Source organism: Chiloscyllium plagiosum, unplaced genomic scaffold, assembly GCF_037043375.1.
Source record: "Chiloscyllium plagiosum isolate Xiang-an unplaced genomic scaffold, Cpla_swu_hap1 HiC_scaffold_29, whole genome shotgun sequence".
Taxonomy (NCBI): Eukaryota; Metazoa; Chordata; class Chondrichthyes; order Orectolobiformes; family Hemiscylliidae; genus Chiloscyllium; species Chiloscyllium plagiosum.
The window spans coordinates 16,220,414-16,240,728 of record NW_028270167.1 but is presented as its reverse complement, the minus strand read 5'-3'; the positions used below and the strand labels follow the sequence as shown (position 1 = coordinate 16,240,728).

General features: G+C 39.4%; 1 long non-coding RNA gene across 3 annotated transcripts in view; it reads left to right on the top strand.

The window, feature by feature from the left end:
* LOC148142254 (uncharacterized) overlaps positions 1-20,315 on the top strand; it is a 71,516-nt gene that overhangs the window by 14,653 nt on the left and 36,548 nt on the right. For all 3 annotated transcript variants that reach the window (XR_015752041.1, XR_015752042.1, XR_015752040.1), the window contains exon 2: positions 17,940-18,102. This is a non-coding gene — a long non-coding RNA (uncharacterized LOC148142254). The remainder of the gene's footprint in view (positions 1-17,939; positions 18,103-20,315) is intronic.

Sequence of the window (20,315 nt, the reverse complement as noted above, 5' to 3'; positions counted from 1 at the left end):
CCTTGAAAGTGGAGTCACCGGTAGATAGGATAGTGAAGAAGGCATTTGGTATGCTTTCCATTATTGGTTAGACTATTGAGTACAGGAGTTGGGAGGTCATATTGCGGCTGGACAGGACATTGGTTAGGCCACTGTTGGAATATTGTGTGCAATTCTGGTCTCCTTCCTATCCAAAAGGTAATGTGAAACTTGAAAGGGTTCAGAAAAGATTTACAAGGATGTTGCCAGGGTTGGAGGATTTGAGCTATAAAGAGAGGTTGAATAGGCTGGGACTGTTTTCCCTGGAGTGTCAGAGGCTGAGGGGTGACCTTATGGAGGTTTATAAAATTATGAGGGGCATGGAAAGGATAAATAGACAAAGTCTTTTCCCTGGGGTGGGGGAGTCCAGAACTAGAGGGCATAGGTTTAGGGTGAGAGGGGAAAGATATAAAAGAGACCTAAGGGGCAAGTTTTTCATGCAGAGGGTGGTATGTGTATGGAATGAGCTGCCAGAGGAAGTGGTGGAGGCCGGTACAATTGCAGCATTTAAAAGGCATCTGGATGGGTATATGATTAGGAAGGGTTTGGAGGGATATGGGCCGGGTGCTGGCAGGTGGGACTAGATTGGGTTGGGATATCTGGTCGGCGTGGACAGGTTGGACCGAAGGGTCTGTTTCCATGCTGTACATCTCTATGACTCTATGACTCTAAGTCAGATTTCAACTGGGGTCTGACTTGTCCAGTGGAAATATCAATTGATTTTATAACCGTTTGAGTTTTTAATATCCTTACTAAGTGATGCACTGTATTTTTTATTCATCTGAATTCATTTTTATGACATTAATAATTAATATATTGATTAAAACATTTGAAATTTAAAATATAAAGCTTCCAGGACTGCATGTTCCGAAGCATCCTGATGCATCATTTCTGCTTTGGTAGCAATTGCAAACTGGGCCATATTGTGCTTGAAATTGCAATGTAAACCAAAAAGTAAGCTATAGTTCAAGTTTCTACTCAACTAAATGCAAAGGTGCTAACATATGTCTTACATCTGTGTAAATGCATTTGCTTTCACTGAGTTAAAACTGAGCAACAAATTTGAGCAGTTTAATCGAATGTAATTGCTTATTTTACTTTCCTTACATTAAAAAGGATCTTCATTGAAAAATTTAAATTTATAAGCAGTTTCAGCTTTACATAGCTAAGAGCTAATTTTTCAAAAATTGTTCTCCCAGCATTTTAGAATAACTAAATTTTGTCAGTAACTAACATTTATTAGTTCCATCTGTACTCTCGGCAGTTTTATAATAAACTAGCTATTTTTCCATACTTGAAAGCATTTAAAATTCATCTTGTGGTGCCTCTACCTAAAAAAAACACTTAATTTGGACACTTAATCAATTCTGAAGAAGTGTCATACAGGATTTGAAACAATAACTCTGTTTCTCTCGAGAGAGATGCTGTCAGAGCTGCTGAGTTTCTCCAGCATTTTCTGTGTACTTAATGTAAAGAGCCTTCTTGAGTTGAAGGAAATTTGACACATTCATTTTTTGATTGCCATGCAAGTAGAGATTCATGGCAGGGCATAGCATTCATTACAAATCCAGTTTCCTTAAATTGATGTTAAAGATTGCACTATACATTTTGCACTGAACGTAATTCATGTTTAAAGTTCCTCAACCTTTTATCTTGATTTTGCTAATTGCCAACATGCTCATTGTGTGAAGTGAAGAAAAAACTCTAGTCTGCATGAATGATCATTAAATGGCTTAAAATGCAACTTAAACACTTCAGAGGCAAACATAATGTGAGTTCAGAGTTCAGTCATTGATTACTCACATCAATATTCTGATGTTTGCATCCATGTTTATACTCCCACTACCCACAAGGATAATCAGAGGATTAATGATTTTCTAAGGAAATGTTTGTAAATTAATTTATTCATAGGACGTGGGTGTTACTGGCTGGGCCCAGCATTTATTGCCTATCCCTAGTTGTCCTTGGCAAGGTGGTGATGAGCTGCCTTCTTGAACTGCTGCAATCCACCTGCTGTGCATTGACCCACAATGCCATTAGAGAGGGAATTTGTGGGAACTTGGAAGGAAGTAGAGCGGGGATTGGTTGGGAGAATATTTGATTTGATTTATTGTAGTTACGTGTACCTGAGTGCAGTGAAAAGCTTTGTTTGCAAGCAGTACAGGCAAATCATAGTGAACTAGGATATACAAATCAGAGGGTGCTTAGACAAAGTGAGGCAAGTTAGACAAAGAGCTGTGCAAACAAGATCAGTATTAACATGATCAACACAAGTTGAAATTAAGGAGTCCATTCATCTGTCTAATAGTGGCAGGGAAGAAGCTGTTTTTGAACCTGTTGGTGCATGTGTTCAAGCTTCTGTATCTTCTACCTGATGGAAGAGGTTGTAGGAGAGCATGTGGGAGTAAATGGATTGCTCCATCCAGCCAGCACTGAATTGAAGGGTGAATGGTCTCCTTGTGCAGCTTGAATGACTCGATAATTCTACAGACAGGAAATTTGGGAGTGCTTGGCAAAATTAGGGCAATTGCAAGTGTAATTATTTGATTTCACCCCGACAGTAAATGTGTTGCTCAGTGCCATTATCCTGCCTGACAGACTTTTATTTAATAGCACAGATTGATGTTAGCCATTCCAGGAATTGAATTGGAAATGCTGCCCCCCCCCCGCCCCCAAATTGTGATGCTGTGCTTTCATCTGAGACAGCATGAATTTTAATGACAACGGCAGTCAAATAATGTTACAAAGAAATAGAAATTTCAGAAGAGGAGGAGATAAGTTGCCATCTGTGAATGTGTGATAAAATAACTGGAATTTAGCAGCTATGTTCCAATGCATTCCATGCCATGCAGAAATTTAGACTCTGTAAGAACAATCATGTTACATTTCAATAAGGCTTGTACTTTCACCTGCTTCTTCTCCAGCCCCACAAGGGATGTGCCATCATACTTCACCAGAGCAAGCTCTGTGATCTTGTTTGCTGACGTGTTTGGTAGCTATATGCTGACATTGTTGCAGCAAGCAATTTTGCTGCCTTCTGATGCTTTATGCCACGGAACTGTCATATGTACCAACAAACAAATAACAAAATGAATTATTGGTGCCTGACACCATCACAGCAATTTTATAGTAAGCTGAGTAATTTCCTCTTTTAAAAGCTTTCAATTGTTCTGCAGAAGTTAGTAGCATGTTGGCAATATTAAAATATCTTGAACTGCAAAATGTGGCTGAATGCCAAGGAACAATGCAGTCGACCATGTTTTTTTTTCTTGCTAGTTAATTGGAATTAAAATTTCTGTTTGCCTTCAATTCAACCAGTAGATGGTGTAGTTTGTACAGGATAAGACCTTTTTTGTCTCTAATTGCGGTGCCAGTATTGATTTCCACCTACAATTAGGGGCTGCTGCTGAATCTACAAATATATATGATCCCTTTGATTTTACCTGTCTTTGTGTTGTTTCAGTTTTTATCTTGCCCTTACTGTTGTAAAGTGTTACCGCAAAGCTCGGATTGCTGGATAGTTTAAGATGAACACAAGTAACATGATTCTTTTTTTAAGACAGTTGTCCACATTGTCTTCCCAGGTTTCTTTATTACTTCTTCGGTTTCAGAATGTTTTTTGTAAGTTGGTTGAATTTCCAGTACAAAGTTAAAAATCACACAACACCAGGTTAAAGTCCAACAGGTTTAAGTGCAAGCACACTAGCTTTCGGAGCGACGTTCCTTCATCAGGTGACACTATCACCTGATGAAGGAGCGTCGCTCCGAAAGCTAGTGTGCTTCCAATTAAACCTGTTGGACTATAACCTGGTGTTGTGTGATTTTTAACTTTGTACACCCCAGTCCAACACCAGCATCTCCAAATCATGATATTTCCAGTAGTATGTTTACTTTTAATTTGCTTATGTCAGGTTCCAAATATGACACTCCCAGGAATTCTGACAGGTTTGGTGTTCTTGCTTTGGTCACTGGGAAGTTTCGGGGTACCGTGGGTTGTTATGTAAAAACCAGACCACTCTGCTCCTTGAAACCAATCCACTATTTAATTAGATCACGACTGATCTGTACCTTGACTCTTTTTACTGACCTGAGATTAATTTCCCATTGATTCCCTTAGCTAACAACAATTCCCTTCCATGGTTTTGCTCTTAAATTATCTTTATCCCTATTTTTCTCTGTTCGACGCAGATATTCTGTCATTCCATCCTCCAGTGAAATGTTCTGGGGCGTTCTGCTGAAAATACCTCTCCAGGCCATTAGCTGGTGCAATTTCTGATTGGCACTAAAGGTGCAAGTCATTAAGTATATGTCTTGGTCTGAGCATTAATAAACGGACTGTTAGAAGTTATTCATTTTCAGACTTTGCTAACTATTTGATCAACCTTGCAAAGTCAACAAAAGGAAAAGGAGCTCATGCTGGCATTATTAAAGGCAGTGATCAGTAACAGAGTCATAATAGTTATTTTAAATACAGATTTCAGAATTGTTTGAATTTTTGCTTTCTTTTAGATTGCATGTAGAAGTAAATAAATTTGCAATTCTGATGTTGAGTAAGGTAGCTCAGTGCCTTTTCTACAGTGCTGCTTGCTTTCAGTCTATGTCTGAGACTGAATATAAGCAGAGTTGCGCATCACATTTCATTGTGCGCAATATTCATAACCATATTTGATTTGCATTGTGGTGCAAAAATGTTTTAATCACTAAGTCAATTAATAACTGTTATTGAATTCTTTACAGTGGAAAGTGATCCTATTACCAAGAAAAGTGTGGTAATTGCTATCCTGTCATATATCAATGATGGAACTGTTGATGTACTGATTTCCAATCAATTTAATTACAAACCTTTGTCTGGCATATTTCACCAGGTGCAATTCTGTCCAAGAAGATAAAATATTTCATTATTTGTTATGAGCACCAGGGAATTGGTTTGTGCTTATTCTGATGATGTGGAAAGGAAAATTTAGAATTGATGGAAGAGAGGAGAGTTGGATTGTACTAGTAACAAAGTGATATTGTTACAACATTTAGTTCGTCTTTCATTGGTTTTAATTCCTTTCCCTCCACTCGAGTCTTTGACTCTTTCTTTGGATATATTTAAATATATGATTGAGTTAATACAGTTTGGACACTAGTCTTGAAGAAAATTGTTCTAGCTATTTGATCAGTTCCACTCCAATAACTCCCAAACCCAGAGAGAAAGAGAGATCTGTAATGGGACATTTAAACTCCATACATATAATACAGGAGTTCAGAGACCAAATAAAGTATTGTTAGCTCAGAAAGACTAACTCAGCACAACGCAGAGATTGAAATTTTGACCACCTTTGTTGGTATGCTTCATCTATTTGCTGGATAACCGCACAAAGTAATTGTAGTGTTTCTCAAATTCATTACCCCTCAATTGAGACATAATCCTTAGACACCTAGGGTCAGTGTGGAGTCAATGGGCCGAATGGCCTGCTTCCATATTGTAGGAATTATATGATTTCTATGATCCATCAATGCCAATTGTTTCAGGAAGGTGACAATCTGATGTTATTTGGAATGAACACACTAATATGGTTGGATGAAGAGGGAAGGGAGGAACCTTGTGTAACCACTAGCATGGATCAGATTGGCCAAATAACTTTATGTACTCTTTCAATAAAGTACAATTGCGAAATATTTGACATAGAAAAGCACAGTTGATTTTTTCCCAACATGAGACTATAATCTATTCATGCTCCTGCGTGACCACCATATCCTTCATTATTTCACCCTGTCTTTCGCTTGGTTTTATGTTAAAAAGTACATATGGATTCTTCATTAATTTCAATGGAAACATACCCACAGAATATCAACAAATTGGTTCTTCTCCTACTCACTAAAGTTTGACCCTCTCATCTCCAGTGGAAAAACATTTTGATTCTAAGATTCCCATTGGTTTAAGTCATTGTTTTGATCTGTGCCTGAAACTATGCACACATAACACTCCAGCTGCAGCTTAACTTCAAACTTTGTGCATGTCCAATGTTAGTTCCTTGTTCTTGTGTTCTGTATCTCAAGCTGAAAGATTCCACTTTATGCCTGTCATGTAAAGCACAGTATCTTTACATGAAGATGCCTCAGTTCCTTTCTGTCTTCAAGCACCATGCCCAAAGAGGTAACCAAGGACATCCATTTAATTTACTCGTGATTATGCTTCGCAAGGTTTGTGCAGTGATTCACTGATTCTTTCTGCAGGATAGTTGACCAGGGGACTCTCTCACTTTTATGGCCTGCCATTGGGTAAAACAAATGATATGTATACATGTTCCATGGCTAATAAGTCCAGGAATGGGAATTGAACCCAGAACCTCTGGCCCACAATCTGTTCCGCCACGCCTTTCTCAATTCCTGCAGTTCTCTTCAAATATGAGTCCTTAAATTGTACTTCCATTCCTTCTTCTTGGTTTCAAGATGCATTGTTTAATATTGCTCAAAATTGAACTGCAGCCTGCCACCTATTTGCTCAGCCTGCTAGGCCACCCTTGCCCTGCTGCTGCATCCTCCCCCAATTTTATATCATTATATTTTAAGCCTCCATTTTAAACCGGAGACAAATTCTTTATGTTTTGAGGGGCATTGGTGCTGGGAGAGTGTTGGGAATCTCAAAAGAATAGATTTGTGTGAAAATGTATCAACAGATCTGAATGAGAGAAGTTTTAATGGATGGGGGACACAATGTGTGCAACTTCACACCTGATGGACAGGCATTTTATATTTATTCTATTTTTTGAGAACATTTGATGCTGATAATTATTATTTCTGGGCATAAAATATACATGAAGTGCCGAGCAGCCTGTGGTGCAGTTTTAGTCACATAGCTACATAGGTTGGTCGGATATAGCTGGACAATCAGGAAGTCAATTGTATATGTAGCACTTCAGAGTGATTCATATTGCTTTCTTTTAAAAGCTCTATCTTTGTGTCTCTCCTTATTTATCTTGCTTGCTGCTGCTTTCTCTTGGGATCGTCCCAGATCTGTGGAGGTTCAAGAATGGAACCAGAAGCAAGATTGGAAGTAAGGGGTGGATACCTAATGGGGCATCGTGGGATTTATCAGCTACCTGGAGAGCTGGCATTTTGCCTTTTCCATGGAAGGCTTGCCAACTATAAGCCAATCAGGCAGTCCCCTGCCAATAGCACCAAGACCCCAGTGACAGAGGCTACCCTCCACCTCAGCAAGAGCTAATTGGGCGTCAACAGCTCTCATGGGAAGACCGTAGCCACTGCTGGGAGGGAACCCTTGAAGTGTTGTAGAGTTGTGAAGGACATAGGATAAAGCTCAGAGATAGAGGTAGGTTTTCTGGTTATAGGGAGATGAGGGGCAGGGCCCCCTGCCCAAAGTCCAGTCCCTCAATCAAGCACACACTGACTGCCCTTGATGGAGGGGATCCCTACCCACAAGGAAAACTGTGAGTTGACTAACCATCAGCAGGACTGCAGCTGCATCACATTGTCTAGACCAACCAACAACTGCATTAATCCACTGGTGCTGGAATGAAGCCCTTAACTGGTCATTTAAGGACCACAGTTGGCAGGAGGATGGTAAGGTTGCCCATAGACCTACCTGTCCAGAATGTAACTCCACTGGCATATCAAATTGAGTGCCCTTGCCCTTTCAAGCTGAAAGCTCTGTAGGAGCAGTAGATTCTGTGGTATCCTGGTCTGATCTTAACTCTTGGGAGTCTTGCCGCAGGTGAATGAACATTGGCGGCAGTGGCGAACAAATGATGATCAACTTAGTGACAACTCAGAAGGGGCCGAGATTTTCCAGGAGTCAGAGCATGCTGAGTACACAGCCGAGCAGATTATTGGTAGCTCCTAGTCCAATTGGTGCCTCTGTGAGGCTGAAGGAATGCACCTACAGCTGCAATAAATCCTCTGGAGCTCCTTCCACTGCACTCCAGTGGCGTTGCTCGCTTTGGATTTTTTTACCATCGTGTTTTATTCCTGTTTCCATTTTGAAGCATTGCCCGTCCTGCGTGATTAATCCTCACCTCCCCCTGGGAGGTGCCAACCATTCATACTATCAGGGCTGACAGTCCCTTCATCCTTAACTGGATGGCAAACATAGAAGACAGGCTGGGACCTTTTTCCCTGGAGCATACAAGGCTGATGTGTGACTTACAGAGGTTTATAAAATCATGATAAGGTAAATAGTCAAGGTCCTTTCCCCAGTGGAGGGGAGTCCAAAAGTAGAGGACATAGGTTTAAAGTGAGAAGGGAAAAATTTAAAAGGGACAACTCTTTCACGCAGACGGTGGTGCATGTATGAAATTAACTGCTAGACGAAGTGTCAGAGGCATGTACAATTACATCATCAAAAGACATTTGGACTGGTATATGGATAGGAAAGGTTTAAAGGCCAATTGCAAGCAAATAGGATTAGTTTAGATTAGATAATCCACAGTGAGGAAACAGGCCATTTAGCCCAACAACTGACCCTCTGAAGAGTAACCCACCTAGGCCAATTTCCCTCTGACTAATGCACCTAGCAGCATGGGACAATTTAGCATGGCCAATTCACCTAACATGCACATCTTTGGACTCTGGGAGGAAAACTGGAGCACCCAGAGGAAATTCATGCAGACACGACAAGAATGTGCAAACTCCACACAGTCACCCAAGGTTGGAATCAAACCTGGCTCCCTCACACTGTGAGGTAGCAGTGCTAACCACTGAACCATCTTGTCGCGCGCCCCCCCCCCCCAATTTAGGAAACCTGGTGAGTATGGATGAGTTTGGCCTGTTTCAGTGCTATGTAACTGCATGACTTTAAGTGGTGAATTAGGAGGCTGTCTCACCCCCACCATCCCCAACACCAAGCAACGTATGTTGGTGTGTGCACACTTTAGATTCTTGCAGACTTCCAGGACTCAGAAATGGTCTTGACTCCTGAAAATCAACGTTAGTCAGAGATTTGAGCCCTTTGTTTGCATGATAATCTGGTTCTAGTTAAAAATCACACAACACCAGGTTATAGTCCAACAGGTTTAATTGGAAGCACCAGCCTTCAGAGTGCTGATCCTTCATCAAGTGGTTGTGGAGGACACAATTGTAAGACACAGAATTTATCACAAAAGTTTGCAGTGTGATGTAACTGAAATTACACATTGAAAAATACCTTGTTTGTTTGTTGAGTCTCTTATCTGTTAGAATGACCATGCTAGTTTCACTTCTTTCATATGTAAATCACGAAACTCTTTTTAAAAGTTACTTGTAACAATTGGTCTCAGCCCAGATAGGATGTTGAATGTGTTAACCCCCTGTGTTCTGTTGTCTGTGCCATAATGTTTAGACTGATTCTAATCTAAAAAATGAGCTAACAGAGTCTTACATGGATTCATGCAGTTTTTGAGCATAGTACAATGTAACTCTGCAAGTACAAATTCACCCCACAAATGTATATGTGTAAATGTGCATGTGGGTTCTGGTTGATTGCTTCTCTCTCTTGTGTCTGTGATTCTGTCTTTCTCTGGTCTTTCTACAGGTGTGTGTGTGTGTGTGTGTGTGTGTGTGTGTGTGTGTGTGTGTGTGTGTGACTTGCACAAAGTCAGAGGAACTCTTCCAACTGTATGTCATTATCTTATTGTAAACATTGTCCACGATTTGGTTAGTGCTTCAAAGGTGGGTTTACTCTGGCAGAATCCATCTCAACAATGTGATAACAATGCTCCACAACCAAAATGTCAAAGTGAATATGATGGCTGGAGCACACAAATTGGGCACAGTGTTCTTACTTTCGGAAGAAAATATTCGACACAGTTTAACTGCCAAAACGCCAAAAAAAAGTCGCATCAAGTTTGGAAAACATACAATTTCCTGTTTCACGAACACTTTGAAAGTATAACTTCTGGATGAGCAAATGAAATTTTTGGATTGAAACTATTGTTCAGGCAATTGATCTGAAGCCAATGTTGTTTTCTGATTAATAGTAAGAGAGTATTGCAAATGCTGGTTATCTGAAATAAAAACAAAAAAGCCCTGGAGAAGCTCAGAAGATCTGGGCAGCATCTGTGAGAAAAACAGAGTAAACATTTCAAGTCCGAAATGCTCTTTGGAGCAGAAAAGTGTTGGTTTTTTGTGGTAGAAAAATGGGGAAGGAACAAAAGTTCCCTGAATGAACGTGAAAGGGAGTCTTATTAATAGTTGTCGAACATACATATAAATTAAAGATAGATATTAATAGCAGAAAATAGATCAACAAAAGTATGCAAACAAGACATTGGGGAGGTAATGGGATGGTTATGGGGTTCTAATCAAAATGGAGGACAGTCGTAGCTTACGTTCTCACTTTGAGTTCTGAAGGCTGTAAAGTCGTTAGATGGAAACAGTGAGGTTGTTCCTCCAGCATTCATTGGTCATTGCTAGAAGACTACACAAGATTTGGGGCAAAAATGGCAGCGAGACGTACTTAAATGGCAAGTTGTAGGAAGATCATATCCATTTCTGCATGCAGCGTTTAGGTGTCCTGCAAATCAGTCATGCAGTCTGCATTTGGTTTTGCTATTGTAATTAGGCTGCACTGTCAGTGACAAATATTGGAGTCCAGATTGAAATAAATACAAGTAAATCAATATTTCCCTGAAAGATGTGCTTGCGGCTTTGGACGAGTTAAGAGGCAAGTGTTACACTTCTTGAGTTTGCATGGGAAAATGCCATAGAGGGTGAGGAAGTGTTGGGAGTTTACAGTGGAGGTATCGTGATGGGAACATTCTCAGCAGAATACTTACAGTGTTTGGTGGTCGAATCTTGCTTGAGGTGATGGAAAAGGCAGATGAAAAACCATGGATTGCAGAGGCTGGTGGAACAGAAAGTGAAGTCAAGAGGACTCCTATCATTGTTCTGGGAGGGAGCTGTAAATGTGAGGAAAGAAGTATGCGAAATGGGTCAGACGCAGCTGAGGGCCCTGCAAATCACAGCAGTGGAGAAATCTTTGGTTTAAGAAGAAGGAGTACATTGTCAGAAGGACGGCTGTGGTTGATAGCATTATCAGAACAGATGTGACAGGGATGGAAAAAAATGGGAATATAGAATGATGTTCTGATGGGAAATAGAATGTGAGGAAGTCTCATCAAGGTAACTGCAAAAGATGATGCATTTATTGTGGATATTAATGGAGAAACCATCCCTAGAAATGGAAACAGAGAAGTAAAGGAAAGGAATAGGCAGAGATAGACCAGAAGAAGGTCGGAAGGATGCTATTTTTGTTGTTTTGTCAGTCACTAAACCAACAAAAAACCAGAGAATTCCATTCTTGAGCTGGCGTGTTCACAATAACAAAGTACTTAATAAAAGTTTAAGATTGGCTGGCCAGGTGTGAATGAAAGGGCCATAAACAATTTCACACCTCAATCATGACAGAAACCTGAGGAGAATCAAATTAAACTCATCACCTGATATCTCAGTTTAATGCTAAGAAAAGTGAAGGAACCCTTACGGTCCCCTCAAGTATCAGGAGAATCTTGGGTGAATGTGAAAGTAGAACAACATTCTACTGAGATCTTCAGACTTAAAGATTAAGTGTTTACAAAATATAGTGTAAGGTTGATAGTATTTGCTTTGTTTCTATCTCATAGACTAAAGAGTATTTCGTTAAAAACACAACACCTCATAGCATGAATCTTTGCATTGGTAATAAGAAGCTGGAATTCCTTATAAAAGTTCACTTTTATCCTTGAAGTCATAACACTTTGTAGATGAAGGACCTCCATTTAAAGAGCACCTTCCACACCCTTTCACAGTGTGTTACTGTCAGCATATTTTGTTTTCCAGAGCTTGAAGAATAAACATATGATAGATACCCAATTTGAGAACAGTGAACTCCCACAAATGGCAATGTGATAACGACCAGGTAATCTGTTCTTGTGCTGTTAATTGAGAAATAGATGTTGACCATGACACCAGCAATAGTTTCCAAGTGTTTATTCAAAATAGTGACATGATACCCTTTTACCATGGTACCCTACTTGGGTAGGGAGTTGAGGCCTAGGGTTAACAGATCATCGGAAGGATTGCTAAAAAGCATGAAAAGCATGAATAGCTAGTATTATAAAATTTCACAGCTAGCCACAAGAGGAGACATTGAGTTGATGACTGAGTTTTAAAGAATTAGGATGTAGACAAAGATCTGGGGAGGGAATCCAAACATTTATGACTTTGGATGCTGAAGACAGAGTGGCCAACAGGCTGAATCAGAGAAGTGCAGAGATCACAAATGTGTGCAGGTCTGTAAGATTACAGAATAGAGACAGTGAGAGATAGAGAGATATAGACAAGGAAGAATATCAACACAAGGAAAAGCATTTTGACTCGGAGGTCCACATGGTCTGGACACTGACATAAGGTCAGCTTAGATTCTTGTCTGTGATTGTTGCACAGCAGTGCCTGGATATGCACTTATGTAGAGGTCAGGTTGGACAGCATTTGTATTGGTCTCAGGTGTGATGTCTCCCTGATTGAGCACCTTTCTAATATTTGCTGTCAGGTCTCCAACATGAATAATGGCCAGATGGCTGAGAGAGCAAATGGAGGCCAATATCTACACAAGCTTCCTCCATAAAAGAACTTGCAGTTTAAAGAAATTAGGGCAGATGCAAAAATCTGTAACAGAAAGAAATTATAAAGAAAATTTGGAATTATTTCTCTCTGACGTAATAGCTGAGGTCAGTCTCCTCCAAAGCATGCTTCAGAATATTGTAAGCTTCTGCTTTGTGGCTCAGTCTCTACTCCACGATAGACCAGGAGCTAACAGCAAAATATGTTCCTCACCCTAGACTAAGAGGGCTAATGCTGATTTTTGAACATTCCTATCACCACAGTATATGATGTCAGCTTTTATTTTATAAAAAAATGAAAATTTATTGGTGACAGATCACAACAATGAATGTGGTTTGCTATAGAGTTTGTTTGTGAGAACGTGAAAGATGCTATGACTTAAACTTGTTTTCTTGTTTACAAAATATGATCTGATGCTGAACTTCGAAAATTTCAAATCTCATGAGACATTACATTCTTGACTCTTTAGATAGCTGTTGGATATTTGATAAAAGATAAGCAATGTGTGTGTGATCTATGATGTTCCTGTGTTAGTATCCTTAATGAGTAACTTGAGTACTAATGAGTTGGGTTTATGTCTTCACTTTACTTTCAGTGATCCAAAATGTCCTTCTCAACATATAGATCAGCACAAATATGATTCTTTGCAGCAGCACACGGATATTTGAATGCAATATTTTTGTATAAACTTTAATATTTAGACTTAGTGTGAGAATGTTGCATTGAAAGTTGGTTGCACACCTGAAGTATCATTACTTCATAATAATTGCATGACCCCAAGAGGAACTCCAACTCAAAGAGTTAATACAATCCACAGGTGAACTATTATCCTGTGGAAAGGTACAGACTAATCACTTGCTTAGCAGCTGGTTGTGTTTTATTAATCTGTATGCAATAGATTTGTCTGTGTTAGAGGCTATTTGACTCAGTGCCTTTTCATCATGCTACAGTTCCAGCTTTTCTTTGTGTTGCTCCTTCTCTAATAGAGACAAAACTCTGAGGAAAAATTGCAGAAGTTGAAAAAAAAAATCAGTGTTGAGGCAAATTAAAGACCTCACAACACAAGACAGGCATCAATGGACAGGTTAACAAGTCAACCTTTTAATCGCACTCTCCTACAGGAAGTCAATACAAATTAAGACTTGTTCTCTACCTGTACTGTGCAGTTTGCTTCAACTAATGACAGCTGAAATAACTGATCAAAATAGCTTGGTGTCAACAGCAACAGTGGAAAATAGAACAATTTTGAGATAATTTTGACTGGAGATGATTTATTCTCCTGAATCTTTTAGAAGCGCTGTCTGCTTATACCAGAAAATGGATACTGCTTTCCTGTAATTCAGCACCAGTTATACAAGGCCTGAGTTCAAGATATATGGGCCCACCTGCTGGCTTTTAGAATGTCTATGCATGTCGGCAATTTACCCCCCAGGCTACTAATTATTTTGTACCATAGGAATAAGAAACTGTTGATGAGAAACTGTTCCTTTAGTATTTTCTTTTGGGCTTTAAGAGTTCACAAGCTGGTGATGTGATTCTGCTACCATTCTTCAAGTCCCTTTACACTGCCGGAGAGCTTGGATATTGTTCCTGCATTAGGAAACTGAGGCATTTTGTAGTATCTGGCAGGCATTGAAATTCTCCCATGCAAATTAAACCCTGCCAGGAAGAAAGTATGCTGACTTGGCCTGTCAGCCAATAAGAGGCAGATGCCTGACACCTACTGTGGTTCCAGCAGTAAGCTTGCCATGATATTGACGTAAGGGGAAAGGCAATTGCTCTCTTACAACATTACATCTTTTCAAGACTGGCAGCAATTTTTGAAGTGCAAAACAGCTTAAATCCAAATTAATTTTGAGCTTCCAGCTTGCAACTGAGTGTTTATAAGTTTTCATTGCAATCTTTTTAAGGCATAAATGTTTGTGTTATCATTACAGCAGATAAGCCATTTTCTAAGTATGCTCCCGTCTATACACAAATGCATCCTGATTTGGATATACATCACTATTCCATTGTCATTATTGTTTACATGTTTTGGAAGTTCCCTTCAACAATGTTGGGGATTATCATTGCCACAAGGGCTATAGTGAGTCAAAAGAGAGACTCGCTGTTGGGTTTTATGGTTTTCCATGCAGCATATATCACAGAATCAGACTTGCAATGAGTCAGATAGCTAGAAGATTTCAAACAACTATGTACACTAATACATCATCTTAAACTTATGTATACAGTCTGGAAAATATCAATTGCAAATTTGCAGAAAGAATTTTGTGTGTGATGATAGTTTCTCTTGACTGTTGAGTTGTTGGAATTGACACAAGTTGAACAGTTGATCAAGGTCCTTATTGATGGTAGGCCAACAGACGGATTTATGCCAATCTGTTTGCACTTTTCTGCACCCATGCGACTTGTGAGTATGTGATCAAGCAAATCTCAATGTGATCGTTTGGGAGAGCTGCAAGATTGCCTTTCAAAATTACATTCATATTGAGTCCTAGTTTGTCTTTGAATGACCAGAGACTGTGTTTTGCTCAGAGGCTTGTTGAATGTGTTCAGACCGTCCACTAATGATGATTTTCTTGAGACATAACTAAGATGAGGTAAACATCATCAGATGTAACTTGTTGAATTTGCTCTGCTTTGCTGTGACCAAAGTGAATGAGATTCATGCGGAGACTGTCTTCAAACCCTGTTTTACCAAGATCCAGTTGTAAGCCTGCAGAAATATCTCTTTTCTTAGCAGGATTTGGAAATCAGCTAAGACCATCAGCAATAGTCATTAGTGAGCCTGGCTTTTATTGAACTTCAAAATCCTATCCCTGGATCTTTAAACTGAGGGATATAGTTAATGAGGTGGACCTGTGAGAGATTTTTGACATGGCGTTTCCAACAGTTTGAAGACAGCACAAATGAGTAAATACTTGATGGATAACTGTGTGTGGAATCTTTGAATTCCATAAACAGAGGTGAAAGTTTCCCTTCGCATGTTGGAGTAGTTTGCCTGAGCTGTCGTAAGGACTTTTGAACCAACTCAACTGGTTTCTCATCGTGTAACAGGCATTATTCAAAGCCTTTATCAGATGCATTTATTTCTAAGTGAGTAAGCATGGGGGATTATAATGCGGAGGAATATATTTGTTGGAAGATAAAGTATTTTTGAGAAGTTGAAAGCTATTTTGGTGATCTTCCTATCACATAGTATATATTTGTGGAGCAAATCTCAAAGAGGTGACATTTTGCTTGCAACATTTGGAATTCCAGGATTTTGACCCAGCAACAGTCAAGGAATAGTGATGTGTTTCTAAGTCAGGCTGGTGAATAGCTTGGTGGGGAACTTGCAGGTGCTAGTATTCCCATGTATCTGCTGCCCTCGTCCTTTGACATGGAAGTGGTAGTGGGTTTGGAAGCTGCTGTCTGAGGATCTTTGGTGAATTTCTGCAGAGTATCTGGTAGACAGTATACACTGCGGCTACTGGATATTGGTGGTCAAAGGAATGGATGTCTGTGGATGTGGTGTCAATCAAACAAACTGCTTTGTCCTGGATGGTGTCAAGCTTCGTGAGTGTTGTTGGAACAGCAACCATCCAGGCAGGTGGGAAGTATTCCATTACACTCCTGATTGCATCTTGTAGATGGTGGACAGGTTTTGGAGAGCCAGTTATTCACTTAAGTATTTCCAGCCTCTGACATGCTCATGTAGTCACTGATTCCATAGCAGATCATGTCAAGTTACTGGTCAATGGTAACTCTATTAAGAGTCAACAAAGATAACACCATTGAATGTCAAGGGGCAGTAGTTGGATTGGCTCTTATTGGAAATGGTCATTGCCTGAAATTTGTGGGGCATGAATGATACTTACTATTATACTTGGATATTGGCCAAACCTTGTTGCATTTGGACATGGACTGTTTTAGTATTGAGGACTCATGAATGTTGCTGATCATTATGCAATCATCGGTGAACATCACCTCTTCTTACCTTATCATGGAGGGAAAGTCATTGATGAAACAGCTGAAGATGTTTGGGCCTAGGAAACTAACCTGAAAAGATCCTGTAGAGATGTCCCAAAGCTGGGAAAATTGAATTCCAACAACCACAACCATCTTCCTATGAGTCAAGTATGACTCCAACCAGCAGAGAGTTTTCCACCAATACCCATTGATTTCAGTTTTTCTAGGGCTCCCTGATGCCACAGTTGGTTGAATGTGGCCTTGATGTCAAGGGCTGTCACTCTCACCCCACCTTTATATACATTGTTCAGTCTGTCTGTATATGTAGAGTGCCACCTTTCTTCGAACTGTATGTATTGGAGTTGCACTTGTCAGTGTAATGCTCAACTTTGCAAATGATGTTGTTTTGTGTGAAGGAATCCAGTTCCAGTTTAAATTCATGCAATCGTGAATTCTGTACTTGTGGGAAAGTTGGATACTGAGTTGGACATGATTTTTTAGATGTAAGATTACATTGCCTTTAAAGTTAATAATAGAATCAAACCTATCAGAGTAAAAACTAATCAGGTCTTGAGTAGACTTGTTGCTTCAGTCGAGAGTCTTTAGTGATAGAACTGATGTATTGGTTACCTTATGGATTGTGATGACATTTCTGTGATGCTGGTGAATTAATGATGGAAGGTCTCACATGTAAATGGTTTCCAGTGTTCATCCTCAGGTCCATTTAAAGACAAATACTGCTAATACATGGAATGTTGCATCTATTGCAAATAAATTGGTATGACTGGACTGCACCATGTTGTCCTGGTTTCCTCATGTAAGTCTTATGAAAAGTGTATATTTGCATTTGTAACAGTGTCAGTCATAGTATGTATCCCATGTTGTCTATTCCTCTCTGAGTATCGCACTTGGAGAGAAGTGAAAACTTTAGACTTTGTAATAACATCCTTGCGGCATGTCATGCTGGTTGTATGTATTGTGCGATTGCAGACTGCAAGCACTGTTGCAGTTATCTCTTGTACACTATTGACATGCTTGCCTCCATGAATGGATATTTGAAGCTTCTTTAGCATTGTTCCTTGGTGACCCGACTTCACATGATGTTGTAGAGCATTATGTTGTAGTTGGGGTTTTTCTGAGCACTTGGACTTCTTACACATGTTAATCTAATATCTTCTTGTGAACCATAACTTGCATGTGTCACAAAACACAGGACAATGTTTTGGTAGATAATACAACCAACATTTTATACAAGTTTTAGATATTTTACTGGCCTCATTGCTCATTACACTAGTTGCTGCACAACATCAAAAGATGCTGCTCTCTTGCTTTGATTGCTTTGAACTTGCATACTTCTTCTAACAATATGTCAATGGTATATTCTTCAGGTTTGTCCAGAAGTACCTTATGGAAATATTTGATCAGTGCTGAGGCAATGACCATATCCATCAATCTTTCAGCTACATGGTGAAGTCACATTAAATACTTGTTTGATGTCTGTTTATGAACGGATCAATATGGTTACCTGACTATCACTATGCACTCAAGCCGGTAAGTCCTGAATTTCATTCTGACTTTATTTTCATTTTCTCGGACTTAGAAAATCTGGATCTTTGCATTCATCATTGAAAATGCTACAGAATTGAATTCTTTATCCCTCCATAGCCCAAAGCTGCAAGATGTTTGACAACCTATCTTGACATGATGTTTTGGTCAAGGAAGTAAGGATTCGTTCTTGCCTGAATAATTAGCGTTCAGATTGGAGGTCACTGGAATAGCATGCTAAGTTCAGATATTTGCTTTCCATTCTTATTGTGCTGCTTTGTGTTCTTAGACTTTATTGGTGTACAGAGTGTCTGTATTCTGGTATAATGCTTCATTTATTTTGTGTTCTCTTCTTTTTTTTGTTTCTTTTGTAAGTTTAAAAGTAACACGTTCATGCGTGTGTGAGAGTTTCAGTGAAATAGAAAGAGTCATGATATAATCTAATTGTCTTTTAGACATTTGCTCAATAAGATGACACCCACCAGTACCTTCTCATGGCAGCTAGGATTGGGCAATATATGTATTTTATTTCTATCATTGTCAACATCCTAATGAACGTTTTTTCAAAAATCACAGAAACAAAGTAAGTGGAATAATTTTCAAAATGTTCTTTATTCCGTATCACAGATTGAGACAGAACATCACCTTGCAACTTATTAGTTGAAAATATGGCCTGAAGCAGATTCTATCCCAGATCTTCCCCGAAACCTTCAGTTTGTAGAGGCTTATGTCAAAATCTGATCATTTTTGACAGAGTTAGTCAGTATTTGTATGTCTCATCTAACTTTATCTCTAGATCGAGACAAATTTCAGATTCTATGCATTTGTATTCAGATCAATATTTTCCAACACTAGCTCTTTGATTATTCAAATCTTCTCTCTCTTTGCTTGAAATCTACTGCTTTAGTTACAATTAGATTACTCGAAAAACACCACTGCTATCATTACCAGCACTAAGAAGCATCAGCTCTTAACATATGCAATTCTAATTATATAACAAGATGTGGAAGAAACACTTGTTAATCCAGTAAGTTTTCAGTGCTTTATTCTAAAAGAATAGTCAAGAGGCATTGCAGCTTTGTGTTAATTAATCCTAAAGAACAGAGTGGAAAATGTAATTGGGTACCAAGTTGGCCATATTGAACAAAGGAAGTTGCATTATAAGAAAAAAATAATAACGGAAAACTGAAAATGGATAATCAGTTCATCAGCATTTCATTGAGCCATACAATCCCTACAGTGTGGAAACAGGCCATTCAGACCACCAAATCCATCCTGACCCTCCCTACCCTATCCCTTCAACCCTGCTTTTCTCGTGGCTAACCCCCCCTAGCCTGCACATCTCTGGACACTATGGGCAATTTAGCATTGCCAATCCGCCTAACCTGCATATCATTGGACTATGGGGGGACATCCACCCACAAAGATAACCTCCACAAAGACAGTTGCCCAAGGGTGGAATCAAACTGGCCTCCCTGCTGCTGTGAGGTAGTAGTGCTAACCATTGAGCCACCATGCAAGCCCTTATTTGAAGGCTGAAAAGAGAGTTCACTACTTTATGTGTGAATTCTTTATCAGAACTGGAGGACAAATAATTCTTTAGGCATGGTTAAAATACAGGAGAAGGGCAAACCAACAATCTCATCAAGACTCCAATTGTGACCTCTTGAACATTTCTGATGTTAATCGCTCCACCAGTGGAGATCATGGCTTCAGTTGACTGGTCCTCGATTTTGGAATCCACTTCTTGAACCTCACTGCCTCTTTCCTGCTTTCTCCTCATTGAAAATGTTTCTCAAATCCTATTTCCCTGACCTTGTGAAGTTCATGTAAAGTGTTTTGCTGTAAAAGGCACTACGCAAATGCTTGGTTTTTTTTGCGACAGATTGTTTTATATCAAGGAAGTAATGTCAAGGCATTAAAAAAAGGAAAATAACTGAAAACTAAACAGGCATGGTGACTATAAAACACAGGGAAGATACACAAACAGAAGCACACTAAAAATGGGAAGTGATGTAAGGGTGAGTGCGAGACGATGAAGATTCAAACTTCAAAAGACAATGTTCAAAGTAGCAGAGTGTCCAGGAGGAAATGGAACTTCAGGGCTGAATTGCTCATTCTATTGCCTAAGCCCAGCACACTAAACTTTATTGGAGGGTCTGTTGTCATGAGGCCTAGTAAGATTTTCTGACATTTCATATCAAAATTGCAGCATTGAT